Here is a 16245-nt window from a genome sequence, read left to right as displayed (position 1 = left end):
CCCGGTTTAAAACATACAGAGCGTTGCAAAGCAGACCCGCGTCGCTGTCCGAAAGACGTGAAGATAAATGTTGTTCAACATTGTGCAACATTTCCGAGAACATTGTGGTGGTGCTGCGCATATGCTGAACACTACGACCGAACCCGTTCCAAATCCACACGCGCTCGATAGGTATGCGCTTCTTCTTCTGCTGTCTCATTAGATGCCGTCAATCTTTGCCTCCTGGGGATCCCATTCGTTGCTGACAAAGACTGCTTTGTTTTGAATGCGTTTTTCTTCTAAACGTTAGCGTTGTGTGAACTAATTTTGTCTGATTTGTACTAATTGAAACAATTAACTTTCATTTGAGAGCAAGTTGTTTTTGCATTTTAGTGGCCCTTCATTTCATTGGATGCGCCACTCAATGTGGCTTTCACAGCTCAGTGGCGTCACCGCTTGTGACAAGTTCACTCTCGAAGATAATGTCACTGCTGTGATCTGGAAGATCTAGATCATATCTTTCTCCGTTGCTCGCGCTACCAACCTTCCCGTTCCACACTTTTAGTGTATTTAAATCAGCTGGGCTCCCCCCCTCTAACTATATCAAAATTGATTGGTCCATGGACAAATCCAGCCCACCAACGCTCTTACCTAAAAGCGCTTTTAAACTTGGACAACGTACGACTTCGGTCCTCACTAGGAGGCGACTCATTATTCTATTACAACACACATTATTTCCAGCAATGGGGTAGAGTATCACCCATGACCGCGATCCCTAATAATGAAAGAGTATTGAGGGACCGTGCCCCTGACGATGACACTCCCCAATCGTCATCATTAAAATGAAGTTGTTGTTGTTGTTGTCGGTGGAAATTAATTGAGAGTTTGCCAACTATCCGCACAGCGTTAGACTTCAAAACTGTATTTGTTGACTACGGCGCACAAATAAACGTATCAATCTCAAGGCAAGGTCTCAATAGCAACAGCAGCTCTTGACCTTGACCGTTGCTCAGTGTGAAGCACTTCGTTTCTAATCATAATACATAGATATAGAGTGTATTCACGCGAAACGCAATTGTTTTCTAGGCTGTAATCAGAGTACACTCGTCCTCTGAATCGCAAATGGAAATAACTTTCGGATACCACCACGTTATTTATTCTGAAAACATCGTAATGCACACTCTAGAAACAATGGGAGCGTGATATAGAAGCCGTCCTGATTGCGAGTCGGCCACGGATACCGACACAGAAGCGACATGTTGCAAATATGTCTTCAGACTAGGAACAAGTCGCTGAAGGTTTCCTTGCGAACACGCTTTTCTGTTCTTTTTGTTTTCTAAATGATTCCGGTGCGTCACACGAAAAAAAAAAAAAAAAAGAACCCTAAAGTTTCTCGTCGTTGGACTCCTGGGTTATTCGAGGGCCTCAGCCAGGGTGGCGTGATTTAAATAACTGATATTCGACGTAATTTAAATCAAATAATTTCTACCGATAAAGAAATCATTCCAAATTCAGAAAGGAGCTTCAAAACGTGGCAGCGGGCACAAATATTTGGTTAGTAATAATTCCAGCAACGCTCAGACTAATAATTCTTTGTTGCAATGGTGCCGCATACGCTCACCCGGCATCAACACTGCATCCAGGCCAGTTAATCGATCAGACATGACTAGAAATCATAACGGGAACGATTATTAGAACAGAAGACCAGGTGGCGAAGGGACATGGCTATCCGGCACTAAAGCGACACGACTGACTGTTCAGCCGAAGGCTGAAGTCCCTCCGTGGTACCACCGTGGCTGATCCCGCTCCTTTTAAATGCGATATTATAAATGCGTTTCTTTATCGCACCACCTCGGTTGAGAAGAAACGTTTCGGCGGAAGCCCTGGCCCAGTAGGAAGATTTAGCAGATTTGGAAGGTCTCGATGATAACGGTTCCTGAAACACGATAAGCCAAGCACCTCAAGTGGCTCCTTTGAAGTGGCTGACATCACGTTGCTAATCTTTGGTTTGACAGGTTCCTCGATCATATTCCCTGAAATTCCCTTATGTGTACTTCCCGACTGCAAAAAAAAAAAAAAAAAAAAAAAAGGAAAGAAAAACACACAATTATTGCCATGCTTTCTGGTGTTCTTGGTGTTGACACTAGCATCTTGTGGTCTTTCTGATTTGCACACAAAAGTTGCCTCGCGCGACGTTGTCGGGTTCTCCTGATATGTACACTAGACTGATATGATGTTTTTGATGTGCACATCACAGTGGCCTACTGTGACACCTGAATGATTCTGGTGCCTTCTAGTATGCATGGTGTGCGCACCAGACTGACGTAGTGTTTTATGTGGCTGTTAGAGCGGTCTGGGCCCTATTCCCGTCAAAGTAATTGAACTTCGTTACTTTGTGTCTCGCGTGTCACTGGTCATTACGTGAAGAAGGCTTGAAGAACAGAAATGAATATCACGCTCCCTCAACCAATAGTCGAGCTCTTGATCCTGCAATCTTCGTGCTTTATCGAAATGCCCATATCACAGCGAGGATACCCTTGCGCGTGCTCTCGCCGGAAGCGGGAGGTTGTAGGTTGTATCGTGAAAGAGAAATTTGTGCCGGCGGGCGATATGTGCGCGTTGAGTGCATAGCCTAGAGCGTGGCGCCACTGCCGCCGTGCGACTGCCGCGACGCCAAACGACTGCCGCCGCAGTGCATCCGCCGTGCATCCGCGGTTTCCTTACCATTGTGATCACCAGTAGCATTGCTGCTGCTACTATTTACCCTTTCACTGTTTATAAACAGAAGATACAACCGGAAGTTGCCTACGGTTGCCAGTGTCAGCGGCTACATGTGGCGTCACGCCGTGTCACTCATCTCGGTTAAACCTTTTCACTGTTTACAAATAGTGCAAGGGTTTAATACAAATGAGTGACAGGGCGGTGCGCCACATGCAGCCGCTGACGCTGGGTACTCTAGACAACTTCCGGTTGTGCCTTCTGTTTGTGAACACGTGAAAGGGAGAGTTGTTGTGTGGCCCAGGAGATATGCTCTGGGCCCTAAAGATGGACGTGTGAACGTTTTTCGTTGACCGCAGGATCTGCCCTTACCGAACCGACACGCCCGTGTATCGTCTGCGCTTGGGAGACATCTGCTTCGCGGTTCTCTGACGAAGTTTCATTTCTGGTTGTGTGCTGTCATGTATCAGTGTTAGCACAGCACGTAAATGGAACTTCTTGACACATCTTTTGGTTTGCATATGGTGGCATATAGTTTTTCTGGCGTTTGTACTCTCGCCGACCCATTGTCCGCAACGACAAATCGGGATTGTTTCTAAAAAGTGGTATCGATATTTTGACATTAGGGACATTTTATCTTGAGTGTGTGGATTTTCTGTGGTTTTGTTTATTAATAGTATATGCATATTATATTTCATGTCCGGGGGTGTTCTTTGCAGAACAAAACTGCGACTGCGAGTGACCGGCCTGCGCGATTCTGTTTTTCGTCTGTTTGTGCGAATGACATACTTATTTCGCAGATATCTTTGCTTCGTCACTTCAACACTGATTCTTGCAGGTCAGCAGTTTTGTACTTGTCTTTTGGTGCCTGACAATATGAAAGAACTTGGAGAAGAACGAGTGTTTCGGGCAAGCGGTCCTCCTCCTATGAGACGTCGACATTACATGAAGTAGTACTGTATAGCATCATGCCAGCGTTATGGTGCGATGCTTGATAATATTGTTAGAACAATGTCTGTTGGACATTCATTTCTGCTCCGGAACTGGTGTTTACTGCATCATTTCAAGCGATTACGGAGATTAGAATACAATCAACTGTATGCTCCTGAATAAACTATCTTATTTGGAGGTCAGCGCTTCTTTATGTGCCGTTCATCGTCTGTGCTCTCAATCCACGGTTTTTGATGGAGACATAGTCACCAGCCAGTATATAAATGCTATGTAGAAGTAAAATATGTTTTCATAAAGCCCTGCCTTTGTTGAGAGGGGACAGGGCTCACAGTACTTTTCAACTCCTACGGCTTCGGTACACATGTGAGGCATACCGTTAATTGTTTTGTTGTTTTACCCCACAAACGCTCTGCCCTCAAAGCTCTCTTCACCTTTCTCGATACCATAGGACTTCGATCCTTATTGTGGACTCATTATTTCATTCATCGCATCACCACCAGCAATAGGGTAGAGTATCGCCCCTGGCGATGAAACTCCCGATTCATCATCTCATAATAAAGTTGTCGTTGTTATTGTTTTACATGCACAACACATAGAGTCGCTAAATAGCTAGCTATTTAGTGTCTAAAGTTTTCTGTTTAACTTAGACGACGCCGACACCCATGCACGTGGTTGGTAAGGCACATTGCATCGCAGTCGCAATGCTATCAGTCACAACGCCCCTGGAGTGAAACCCGTTGCTATGAATGGTGTACGTTGTGCGAATATTCTGTTTTCTCCTTCTTTGGGTTCCATTTAAGGGAACTGTAGTGCGCCGAAAGCACTCGAAAGAATAAACTAAACGAACATACACATTTACCCAAGACAAGGGAAAAGGAAGACAAACACAACACGAACATTATCTGCGAAGAAGCTGGAAAATCGGCATGATGTCAGCGCACTTTACTTTTGAATCTGATCAACGACTCCTGGAGACGCGGTTTTGTACCTCCGTCATGGAAAACGTCGCAAGTTGTGCCAGTCCTGAAGCCCTGAAAATCACCTGGATAGTTGACGTCTTTTCGGCCCATCAGCTTTACAAGCTGCTCGTGTAAGATCACGCAAAGGATCATCCTATGCCGAATAGAGTGGTTTTTAGAGTTCCGGCGTCTGCTGCCTCCTGAAATGACAGGTTTCAGAAAAGCACGGACTTCAGTAGACTGCATCATAAACCTGGTCACTCACATTCAAGAAGCCCGATTTCGCGCTGAGCTTACAGCGGCTGTTTTCTTGGACAAAAAGAGAGCATATGATACGATGAGCAACAACCATGTCCTTCACGACCTATACACCAGCGGCATGGCCGAGTGGGCTAAGGCGTCCGCTCGTTGGTGGTAACCAAGGTCGTGCTGAAGACTGGGAGGTGGTGGGTTCGAATCCTACCGCCGGCTGTGCTGTCTGAGGTTTTCCCTGGGTTTTCCGAAGACGTTCCAGACGAATGTCGGCACAGTTCCCCCTGAAGTCGGCCCAGGACGCATACTAACCCCCCTGTCCCCACTCCTTCCTGCTGTCCTCTCTCCGTCTGTCCACATCTGTACGTCGCTCATAGCCACAGTTGCTTCGCGGCGCTAACACCCAATAAAAAAAAAAAAAAATCACGACCTATACAATATCGACAACACTGGCCGTGCTCTTCGCTGGATTGCTGATTTTCTTAAAGGGTCTCTGACCAGAAGCTGGAGAGACTTTTCCGCAGTGGCCACCGATAGAATACACAAAAGCAACTTCACATACGAAAATGCATGTTTCGACACCTCGTAGTTTTCGTACACTTGAATTTTGAACATCGCGGTTCACGCCGACGCTGGCACACCTAGCGTCAAACCAAGAAAACGTACGCATATATAGAAAACTCATCTGGTCATCCCACTGGGATGACGTCAGTCGCCCATGCAATCAGCGCGCAGAATGCCGTCACGTGATCGAGCACTACAACAGCAACTTTCAGCAAGAACCAACATTTTTACACCGATATACCGTTGTCACAATGTGTGGAAATAAAAAGTATGTATATACTTCGAAATCTGCGACCTGTTTTATAACTGCGATAATCCAATTAGCGACTTCCGTGGAAAGAAGAACAAGCTACGAGGCTACGAGCTACGACGACTTTCGGTATCCAGCGCGCTGTTTCACAGCGTTAGTGTAGTGTGTGTATAAGTCTAAATTTCTTTATTTATATCTTTTGGAACAACGACTAATATATCGAGGTACACAGACTTCATTTGACATGCCTCGGTTGTGTCGTCAAAGCGAGATTTCTCGGCTTGCATTCAGTTCCGTACGATACTGCGCGTTCAACCGCAGCGGCAGGTGGGTAGTTTCATTTTAAATCGAACAACGTGTGAAAGTCGTATTTTTTAATTCGCCCAGAAAAAATATATGTCAGAGGACAGTTCAAACGACGCAAATCGCGCCACGTGCGATGCTCGTGCGTGGAGTAGTTTCCGCGTAGGAGAGCGGGAAAGTCAGAGGCTGCTTGGGCGCGCTTTCTTCTGGACCGACTTTGACGGGATCTAGCACCGTTGACTTTATGTCTAGGAACTGGAGGATTTTTGTGATTATAGGCTGCACCACAGACACTGTGGACAGCCACCCACAGAACTCTGAGAGCCACAGATTTTCTGTTAAAAAATGCCAAACTTGGCGTAAACGTTCAAAAAGGCCAAACTTTGTTACCAATTTTCTTCATGACGGAACGTCTGAGAACATCGAGCTTAGTGCCATTCGATAGGACGTTGAAAGAGCTTTCGTACTGTAGATAATTCATTTTTCTCAGCCCAGTTGTTTCTGTGTTATTAGCTTGACAATCACACATGGTAGGCGAAAATTGCCATTGTTGCATCTCAATTTTCTCAAAAATGCCATCTTCGATTTCCTTGATTATTTGTCAAAAGGTGGCGTCATGTCTCTACTTTAGACGCAAAATGAGACAATCTTTTATTTTTGCCTGAGAGACGCGCAGCGATTTTTTTTGTCATGCAGGGTGCACGAGGCTGCGGCCTTGCGCGCCCCACCCACGAGCACGCGACCTTCAACCTCTTCTTTGCTACATGTGTCCCGTTGATGGAGAAATCAATGACTAGACTACACTGCGTGAGTGGTGGTGGTGGTGGTGGTGAAAGGGCTTGCCGTTGTCGGCCTCACGTATGTGGGCAACGTCACGACTGACGCCCTGGGGAAATGCGCGTCCTGGGCCGACTTCTAGGGGAACTGTGCCGACATATGTCTGAAAGCGTCTGAGGAAAACCCAGGAAAAACCCCAGACAGCACAGCCGGCACCGGGATTCGAACCCGGGTACCTCCCAGTCTCGACGTGACATGGACACTGCGTGAGCTTGTTGTAGTGTCCCCGGAGCATCACTTTACGTTTACCCAATGGCCTCTCAGTTCCGTCAGGCTCATTCAAACCGTGGGAGAGTACATGAGTTGCCTGTGCGCCCTTGACGAGAAGCCCCGGTTCGACGAACATACCGACAAAGCAGTGAGAAGAAAGGAAGCGCTTCGTAGAGATCTTTATCCACTGGTAACATCTTAGCTCTTGTTTCAGGTTACCGCCAGTCCCTCAGGCAGTGTGAAAGGCACATCCTTTTCATTGGTAAAAGAACGAAAACCGGAAGTTTCGAAAAATGTAAAATGTGCCCATTGCGAGACCCCTGCAGGTGGTGGCTGCCACCATTGGATTAGCATCATCCGATAGCTTTAGACATGATCTTTCACATGATATGAAGTGACTGGGTTCAAGCGCATTCTTTGTCCACCTAGTATCGCAAGACCACGAGTGGTACGCGAAAATTTTGCATGTTCGATCTTAATTATTTCTAAAAAGCCGGAATATTTTTCACGATTTATTCCACAGGGGCAGAATTATGCCGGTACTTGGCGCTACTGGTAAAGTACCTTTTCTCTTTTTGATTGAGACGTAGGGCTACCTTTCTGCGGAGCGATTTTTCCACACAAAGGCGCCCTTCGTATGTTTACGAGAGCGTTTTGCTTCGTAGTCTTTGCTTTGTAATTTAATGCCCAGATGTTGCATTATGTACTTATTTTGCACTTATGGTACGTATGTTTATTTTTTCCTTTGGAGACGCAGGGCAATACTTTCGTGGACGACTTGAACTTGCTATTACGCACTTTCATGGGAGTCGCACGCACGACGTGTGCGTATACGCACGTGCGCATATTCACTATTCTCCCGCACATGTGCTTGAGGCAATGCACATACGCACGCTATGGGGCTGCCGTGCGAGTTAATATTAAGAAGGCAGAACTACGGCCACAGGGGACAGAAAGTTACAACACCTGAGAATACAAACTTGTGGTCGCGTGGTTGCAGTCGCCTCTTAACTTGGGCGCAATAAGTGATAGTTCCGAAGGTCTGCATGCTCTCTTTAATTAGTTTTATGCTCGGTAGCGTTATTTCGGAACTACGACGAGTGGTACAAAACCCGTAAGACCGCTGTAATGACAGTTGCTGCTGTCAAGTATAACACGTTCGCCCTCACCGAGATGTGTCAGTGTCACCGTGGGAATCAAAATTTCCGACAGAACAACGCATAACTAAAATGCCTAGCCATTTCTTCACCAGCTCGCTTGCTTCCTAGCCATTTTTTCATTGTAAAATCCCTCGTTTCCGGTAGCCGTAGGTACCTTAAACCCTCGGTGTGGTCTTCAGTAGTCCTTCTGGCATCCATGCGCTTGAACCCATTCACTTTATATCATGTGAAAGGACATGTGTAAAGCTATCGGATGATGCTAATCCAATGGTGGCAGCCACCACCTGCAGGGATCTCGCAATGGGCATATTTTACGTTGCTCGAAACCTCCGTTTTTCGTTCTTTTACCAATGAAAAGGATGTGACTTTCACACTTCCTGGGGGACTGGTGGCAACCCGAAACAAAAGCTAAGATGTTACCAGTGGATAAAGATCTCTATGAAGCGCTTCGTTTCTTCTCGCTGCTTTGTCGGTATGTTCGTCGAACTGGGGTTTCTCGTCAAGGGCGCACAGGAAACTCATGTACTCTCCCACGGTTTGAATGAGGCTGACGGAACGGGGAGGTCATTGGGCTCTGGGGACACTACAACAAGCTCACGCAGTGTGGTCATTGATTTCTCAGTCAGCGGGACACATGTAGCAAAGAAGAGGTTGAAGGTCGCGTGCTCGTAGGTGGGGCGCGCAAGGCCGCAGCCTCGTGCACCCTGCCTGACAAAAAAAAATCGCTGCGCGTCTCTCAGGCAAAAATAAAAGATTGTCTCACTTGGCGTCTAAAGTAGAGAGATGACGCCACCTTTTCAAAAATAATCAAGGATATCGAAGATGGCATTTTTGAGAAAACTGAGATGCAACATTGGCAATTTTCGCCTACTATGTGTGATTCTCAAGCTAATAACACAGAAATAACTGGGCTGAGAAAAATGACCTCTATATAGCACGAAAGCTCTTTCAATGTCCTATCGAATGACACTAAGCTCGATGTTGTCAGAGGTTCCGTCATGAAGGAAATTGGTAACAAAATTTGGCCTTTTTGAACGTTTACGCCAAGTTTGGCATTTTTTAACAGAAAATCTGTGGCTCTCAGAATTCTGTGGGTGACTGTCGACAGTGTCTGTGGTGTAGCCTATAATCACAAAAAACCTCCAGTTCCTAGACATAAAATTAGCGGTGCTAGATCACGTCAAAGTCGGTCCAGAAGAAAGCGTGCTCAAGCAGCCTCAGACTTTCCCCCTCTCCTGCGCGGAAACTACTACACGCACGAGCATCGCACGTGGCGCGATTTGCGTCGTTTGAGCTGTCCTCTAACATATATTTTTTCTGGGCGAATAAAAAAATACGACTTTCACACGTTGTTCGATTTAAAATGAAACTACCCAGGTATGGTTGGCAGCGGATTTTGCCAATCGTATTTGAAGAATGCAGACAATAAGACGGACCCTTCAGTTTGAGTACAAAGAACCTCCGCCTACAGCAGTCCGCAGTGCTTTCCTTGAATCTATCTTCCGAGACTGTTGCATCTGGACGTGACGAGGTTAGTGTCTTCTGTATAATTTATACCGTGATTACTCTCCTTGTGAGAAATATGTTGTGGCATGCAGATGTTAGGAGACCAGTTACGCAACAAAGAAAAATAAGGATTAAAGAAAATTGAAGTTGACGCAATAAATCAAAATATATACTGTACAACTCCGAGTGTTGTTCAGAATGCAGCCATGCCATTGCAGTAAGCAACATCTACAGTACGTAAAATGAAGCTGTGTATTCCGCATCTAGGTGTAACATTTTAATTGTCACAGCAGTGCGCACCAATGTAGTTCATGACTTCCTTGGACAAGATGTGGAACCAAATGTTGGAAATACAAGGCAGGGATCAGGTACAAGTTTTCCTCTATTTGTTTTCCTTATAATATGCAGCATACTGCACATAGTAAAGAAGGGCTCTGGATTCTAAACCAACGCAGTTGAAATCCTTAGTTTACCCCAAGCTGTACTATTGTTGTCTAATCCGGGGAAACACCACAGAGGGCAACTACGATAAAATTGCAGTGCACAAAAAAAAAAGAAAGAAAGAAAGCCTAGTGTACGACAACCATGTCTACAGGTGCAATGTGCTGGACCCTCGTTGCAATGAGGCCCACCAAGGGTGCCACTACAATCCATCCATCCATCCAGCCCCTCAGCTCCTTCAAGACATGCAAAATACAGTAGACAAAGTGTTCACTTGCAAATCAGACATTTATACAAAATTGCCTTGCAAATTCAGGATCTTTTAGCGCCATCTCAAACACTTGCCATTACGGTATGAAATCCATCATTGTACCACCTTACAAGGTTCCACTGCTACGGACCAACTACGGAAATCAGCAGAAACCGTTCCTTTTCCGAACAGATGTTTTCAGCTGATTGGAAATGGCCTTCCTGTATCCAGTTTCAAAACAGAGTTACACAAACTTGTTGAAGTCTTATTAGGGACAGGCCACTCTGTTATGTATTTTGTGTGTGTGTGTGTGTGTGTGTGAAAATGTGCACAGCTCGGTGCAATTGCGTATTTTATTAATGTGGTTGTGATCTGCTGTATGCTCGTAGTAGTAATATCTCAGTTATCGCACACTGTATTTGTGCTAGGCACCCCATCAGGCTGATGCCTTTCGTGCCTGGTAGCCTCATTTAATTTTCTATGAAATGAGATCCTCATAAATTTATATGGCTTTCTTTTTAACAATGTTAGGCTGATGACTTCATGGAAGTGGAATGAACAGGAGAGGAAGACATCTGCAATGGTCATGACAGTTGTCCGTCAGGTACGGGACCAATTTCTTTTATAAATGTGGTATATAGCGTGAAGTTGTTACTAACAAAATGTTTTTTGTTCCCTTTAAAGGAATCAACATGTGGTGAGCACGCGTAAGGATTTGACATATCTCAATACAACTTAGACCTGCCTGTTGCACATGAGATGTGTGACTCTACTTACACACAGTAAACTTTTTTACACTCTTTTGGTGTAAATGGCTTGTCCCACGGCGCACACCTTTTTGGTGTTGCCGTTACACTCAAATGATAGGCGTTTTCTAAAACACACTTTACTTAAGTGTATTCCTAATAAAACACTATTATAATGGGCGTTTAAACAAAAACACCCTTAAAAGGGGAGTCTTCTATTGAAAACACCTTTCATTATGGAATTGTTTGCTGGGAAATATTCCCTCGCAAATAGCTAGTGTAATGAAAGCTTCTGTGGCAGCATGCCGAGGCCAGTGGCCGAGACATACTGTTCGACGTTCTTGCTTCTATGGCAAGCACCACCCTGAACACGGCAGACTTCCAGCCGTGGTTCCATCGTGGAACCTAAGCCGGAACGCAGTGCGTCGCAGGCACGCCTCGGTAGCTTGGTAACACTGTGGGGCCAAGGTGAGTGCCGAGGCTCGGAGACCTCGGGCGCCCCCAGTATATACAGGGTGTCCACGCTAAGTATGAACAGATTTTTTAAAAATATATATAACACTTTTTCCAAGATGAAATCAATTGCATTATAGCATATGCTAAAGGGCACTCCCTTGCAGGGCATTAGCAAAGTCCTAAGGCAATGTCTTAATTAACTTTTTAATTATAAAAGCTACAAAGTTGTCCCAATGAGAACATCTGTTCCTTTCGGTCACCTGATATCGTAGCCTTTTTCAGAACAAAAAATCCGTTCGATAGATCGCCCGCCAAAAATTCGTGAAGGAACCCCTTTTTTTTTCTTTATTTTGTTCATTGCGCTTCTTAGAAGACGCGTCTTTCTTTCACCCCCAATGCGAGAGGGAGAAAGAGCACACTTTCGCCTCTCGCGTCCTGGAAAAAGAGTAAGAGGAAACAGGAAATGCAACCCAAGATAAGGCCAGTTCCGATAGAGTCACCCAGTACATTTGTTTTTGTTTTGTTTCCGCAAGTTAAAGCTCATCTTCGACGCATGAGGCGGCACTGTGCTCCTTCTCTCTCTCCCGTTGGGGATGAAGGAAATACGCGTCTTCTAAGAAGCGCAATGAACAAAATAAAGAAAAAAATGGCGTTCCTTCACGATTTTTTTGCGGGCGATCTATCGAACGGATTTTTGTTCTGAAAACGGCTACGATATCAGGTGACCGAAAGGAACAGATGTTCTCTTTGGGACAACTTTGTAGGTTTTATCATTAAAAAGTTAATTAATGAAAGTTAATTAAGACATTGCCTTTGGACTTTGCTAATGCCCTGCTAGGGAGTGCCCTTCAGCATATGCTATATTGCAATTGATTTCATCTTGGAAAAAGTGTTATATATTTTTTTAAACAATCCGTTCACAGTTAGCGTGGACACCCTGTATGTATTGGCATCATCGTGGAAGACTTAAAGGATGCCATCAGCACTAGCCCAGTAGCCTATATTGGCGTGTTGGATGGATCATATACTGAAATACAATTTGCTGGTGAACGTTCGTTACATGTGGTGGGGCGGGAAACATTTGTAACGGTGACGGGAATGCGTCTTTGCAATTAACACCCACACTTGCAACAAGTCAAATATATCAGCTAAATACCTAACATCATTCCCTGTCAAATACTGTGTTTCTAACACAGGTTATCGTCTATAATGTGATTGCTTGCTGAGCGGAGCTGTGAAACAAGCATAATTTTTCTCTCACGAAATAAAATGTCATTTTTAACACCGTATTCCCAATTCAAATGGGGTGTATAAAAGGTGTATTAGACGGTAAACACCTGTTTCAATTGCCCACTTTGCACCATTAATGATCGACACTGGATAAAACGCGGTGTATCTCGATATAACACTGTTAGTAATGCTCTTCTTGCACGCTTTGCGGAATAGAAAATGGTGTTTTTACAAGAATACACCTTTTTTGAGCAAAGAAAGGTGTAAAATGATTTACTGTGCACACACAAGCTTCTGCAGGTTCGATGCATGTATATTTTGAAACATGAAAGACAGAGTGCTAAAAATATATCTGTGGTGAAAAATTTAGCAGTTCATTGCAGTAATTCGATCGATTTATTTTCAGCATTTTGGGAAATATATAGTGATGACAAGATTACCTGTGTTGTACCGCCAGACCATCTGCTATTGGAGTTCCATGTCCTAGTTATTATATATAATAGCTGTTTTAAGGCTCTTACATATTTAATGTGAAAGTTTTGTGCCTGTGAGTTCCTGCAAATGTGCTCTGCGGTGATCATACTGGACAGAAAGCTATGCCTGTATAATAACAGGGACTAATGTTCTTCTGCCCATAAACCGATTCCTAGGGTACATCCGCACCCTTGGAAGTCACTGGAGAGGCGTGTTAGCTTTACTCAATTGGTAAGACCCCTGGATCAGTAATACAGAAGATATGGGTTCAAGTCCTACTACTGGCTAGCCTTTCCAGTGACTGCCTTCTTTCATTATTCATTTCTTACGCTCTTGATGCTTTGTATCTATTTGTCCTTTCTATGTGTTCCAGTCTCAGAACATCAACTGCCATGTTCAAAAGAACTGGGATATACCTCTGCAATCTGGAACCCATCCCAACATCTCTTAATCGACAAAGTAGAATTTGTACATAACCGCACGGTGGTTTGTTGTTCGTGATTATCATCCTTTTTTCAGCGTCTTAGCCATTAAAGCACAACCCTTTCTTAGTCCTTTGATTATCAGATCAGGTATCAGGCCTGACATTCTTTCATAAGCTATATTACGGTCACCGTCCCTCCCCACCCCACTTACTGTCAATCCCCTCACAAGTTACTTCAAAGACTTGATGACCCGCGCAAAGTACTTGCTCCACCTACACAAACAAAAAAATTCCTCTACTCTCCGCACCAGATGATGGTGTCAAGCTGGAATGACCTTCCTGTCCACGTAGCATCAGAACAACATATATCGTCATTTATTTCCAAGTGCTATGATCATTTTCAGATCAAATGAATTTCTTTGTGGTGAGTGAACGTATTTTGTGTATTTTTGTGTACATCATTTTGGTATTTGTCTTTTTTGGATACAAACCTCCCCCTTCATGTAAATCTCTTCACAAGGGCCTTTAAAGTAAACAAATGAAATTAAGAGCTTCGTGATACTTTCATAGTTGGAGCATTTTTAATGCATATTTTAAAACAGTGGCTGCAAAAAATGTGTCAGACACCGTTACAAAGGCAGCCGTCTGTATCAGATGAATCATGATTTTTCCCAGAAGCCCAATAATGTATGACGCTGCATCACATATGCTATTTTGGAACAATCTCTGCAGACATATTATCTGAGTGCCACAATAAACTCTATGAACCACATTTCATGTTACATCAGCTTTGACTACAACATGCCTATTTGAGCAGCCCAAGATACAATGCTTGGTTCCTCAAGGTCTACATCCTACTCTAACTGGGTGCGCACTTTGCACACAAAAGGAAGATTGAGGTTTTCGATAGTTAACTTGTGTAGTGAGCACTTCTGGAGGACTGAGAGCAGAACCCGGATGTCACACACAGGGAAACCTGCATAACAGTCTGATTTACTTCCACATAACGATCATTAAAATACTTAAGGTGCTTAAACAATACTACTTGGGTGCTATCAGACCGTAAGAGTTCAAACAACACTTACGACATACTGACTGAATGGGTACACAAAAGGATGCCTCAGAACAGGATTGTATTTGTGTCTGGTGGAATTGAGAGCCCAATGTAATTCTCACCAGGCGGAGCAGGCTAAGGAGATGGTGCTTTGTGCCAGGGATCAGCACAATGGTTTATCCAGAATCCCAAGCATGGAGGAGTGTTGAGAAAAGTTGGGGGGGGGGGAGTCATTATTATAGTTACATCATTACCGACATGTGTCTACAGCTGAAATTGCAAGGCCACCCCCTGTAGGGGGTACTTCCACCTAGTATCTTGGGCATTTAAAGCATGTAGGAGTTAGTATGGAAAAGGCTTTGCGTATCCTGTTCACCGCGCAGACTGGTATAACGATTCTCTTGTTTTTTCCAAGTTTGTGCAACACTCATCTCACTAACTGTTGGTATGTAGTGTATCTATTTCCTGTATGAGACACGCAAGATTTGAACAAAGCTAAAGCTAGTAGGACGCCGAGTATTAATTCAGCTGCACTCTTTCTGAATAAGTGACGAACAATAACGAAAAGTTCAGAATAACTATTTTGTATTGAAACCAACGAGCATGATTGTGCATAAGACACGCTTCTTACTTGTGAATATGAGCGCTAGGTTCGTGCTGCCCTCGAAGTTCTAAATATGCTACTCTAAGAGCAGCTCCTTGCAACATAAGCACTCGACTTCTTTCGGCATTATTATGCATGAACCACTCCGGCCCCTATAAACGGCGCCGGCAAACACGAAATTTACACAAACTGTTCATGGCCTTCATCATGATGGATGCTGAAAGCTCATCTAACAGTCTGTCGTTGGAACTTCCTTTTCATGCTGAAGTCGATTGAAGTTGCGGAAACCACCCGAACTTCCGCTGTGGACTTTCCACCAATAAACGTCTCGGCCGTTTGACGTCGTACACATGGGAAAACCACTGCATAATAGCTAGAGTTTTGCGCTGATCGCACGAGTTGAGGGCAGAAATCGAAACCGCTTTTCGGCTCCTTGTTTGGAATAGTTCGCGGCTCCGCAGAGACGAAACGTTTCAGTTGTAACTTGGAGGCACCATGTAGGTTCGTTATCCATACAAACAAAGACATTGACCAGGTTCTGGTCAGAGACCCTTTAATGGTCGGTCTGTTTTCATGAGAACAGCAGGAGGCGACACCAGTTTACATACATTGTCAGTCGGTGTACCACATGGGAGCGTACTCAGTCCTTTACTTTTCAATGCTGTCATGGCTGCCCTGCCTGGTCTCTTGCCCCGAGGGGTATTTATTAGTCTCTACGTGGATGACATCTGCATATGGTCATCGAAAAAACAGTGCCCTGCATTACAGCGTCGCCTTCACACTACACTTGACCGTGTAGTGCACTTAATCCTAGAGAGAGGCATGGACCTGTCATCAGAGGAGACTGTTATGCTGCCTTTTACGTGTCGCCATCTTC

The sequence above is a fragment of the Ornithodoros turicata genome, unplaced genomic scaffold (genome assembly GCF_037126465.1).
Source record: "Ornithodoros turicata isolate Travis unplaced genomic scaffold, ASM3712646v1 Chromosome25, whole genome shotgun sequence".
Lineage (NCBI taxonomy): Eukaryota > Metazoa > Arthropoda > Arachnida > Ixodida > Argasidae > Ornithodoros > Ornithodoros turicata.
This window is presented reverse-complemented; position numbering follows the sequence as displayed.